Raw genomic sequence first — 2,057 nt, forward strand, 5'->3', positions numbered from 1 at the left:
TCAGTCTGCAGAGATAGGCCTACTCGGAGGGAAAAGTGATGATCCAGTGAGAAATATAGGTCAGTGCATGAGTTACTGCAGCAGACTCCAAGGCTGCCTTGCCTTTTTCTAATCCCTTCCAATTAATCTTTCCAAAACATATTTATCAAGCCAGGCGCTTACCAGAAAACTTCCAACAATGTTTCTTTGTTCTACACAATCTTACCCCCCGAGACAGTCTCCTTGATTCCCCAGTTCAAACCCTCTATTTGACAGACTGTTTTTGTCATCATTTCTGAACTGCACAGTATCCTTATCTACCTCAGAATCCATGCAGTCCACACTGATCTCTCATTTTTCTGACCTTCCATTAAATTTATTGTCTGTATCATTCTTTCTGATCATAAACCCCCTTTAATTTATTGTGTATATATATTTTCATCTCAAGTAGTTTGTAAAATGTCTTGAGGTCATTTGTTGGGTCTTGCTTTGCTTCTCTATGAAGTCTACATCAGTGGTAGTTTATAAGAAGCATCTATTATTTAGCTGAAATAAAACTGCCTGACAAATCTTGAAGAATGATAAACCTAATCATTTTTATTCTAGATTTTTAGTGTTTAGATTAATCGACTCACAAATATTTTCCAATAAACTTGCACATTTTCTAGTAATACCCTAAGTAAAATTATAGGGTTAGTAGAACTACTTTTTTAGATCTCTTTCCTTTAATGTAAATTTCCCTGCCCCTCTGTTCCTTACTTCCAAACTTAGACTAACTTTGCCCTTACCCATATATGTATTTTTTTTCAAAATAACTTTCCTTGATTTTGCCTCCTTAGGGGGATTTATAGTATAGGCCCTCAGCCAATCTGGAGCCTTTTTGATGACTCCTGTACCTTTTTTTTAACACAACAGACTATTTATATTCCCCAAGAAAACTCTTTTGTCCTTTGAAGGATGTACTATATACCAGGCCGATGGGGTCAACTAGTTAACATCCTAAAGTAATCCAGAAGATAGAGAACAAATCAAGAAAATGCCCTAGGTAGTAATTTTTACCTTCCCCCTAAATCACCAGCCGGGCTTCCCTGGTGGCTCAGCAATAAAGAATCTGCCTGCAACATGGGAGACCCGGGTTCCATCCCTGGATTGGGAAGATCCCCTCGAGGAGGACATGGCAACCCACTCCAGTATTCTTGCCTAGAGAATCCCATGGACAGAAGAGCTTGGCTGGCTGCATTCCATAGGGTCGCACAAAATTGGACACGACTAAAGCGACTAAGCAGCAGCAGCAGCAAATCACCAGCATTTTTATGAAAATAAAATTTTTGGTGAGGATGTTTTTGACCTTGATCAGAAACATCTTTTAAGGACAATATTTTAAGATCTAAGAGGAAGAAGATGAGCAGTGTTGGAAATTGTTTCCCATGCCTCATCTCATAAAAGGAGTTGCTCCTAATTACTTGTTGAATTCTTGATTACACACCCAGTTTACAAACCTCTGTATATTTATTCAAATCTGCTCATAGAAATATTTCCTCTGCTCTAATTTTGTGCGTTCTAGTCTAGTGATATTTTTTCTGTACCATTTTAATAATAGTATAAAGTCAGTAATAGAATACTTATAGTTTGAGACATACATTTCTTTTCCTGCCTAATAGATGATATTGTTGATGAATCAACAAGAATCAAACAAAATATATATAGAGAGAAACCACCTTTCTCACCTTCAAGAGCTGATTTATTAGCAAAAACATAAAACTTTTTGTCCCATCTTTATCTTACATATAATTGCACCCACCTAGACCACATAATTTAATGAGCTCCTTGTGCTTTATCTTCTTAGGTTAACAAGGCCCAATATTGAAATCATGGGGTAGAAAAATGCAAGTATATGAAATACTTTAAAAGATATTCATTTAAAGTGTATTTACATTTAAACATTGATATAGTTTTATAGAAATTCTGACTAGCTGCTAAGGATCAGCACAAGGGTTTATTATTATTATTATTAACTTAAACTCAGAAATAAATAGCTTAAACTCAAATTATTTACCATTTGGGCTTTAAAATGTTGA

Source organism: Ovis aries, chromosome 4 (genome assembly GCF_016772045.2).
Source record: "Ovis aries strain OAR_USU_Benz2616 breed Rambouillet chromosome 4, ARS-UI_Ramb_v3.0, whole genome shotgun sequence".
NCBI classification, from domain to species: Eukaryota; Metazoa; Chordata; class Mammalia; order Artiodactyla; family Bovidae; genus Ovis; species Ovis aries.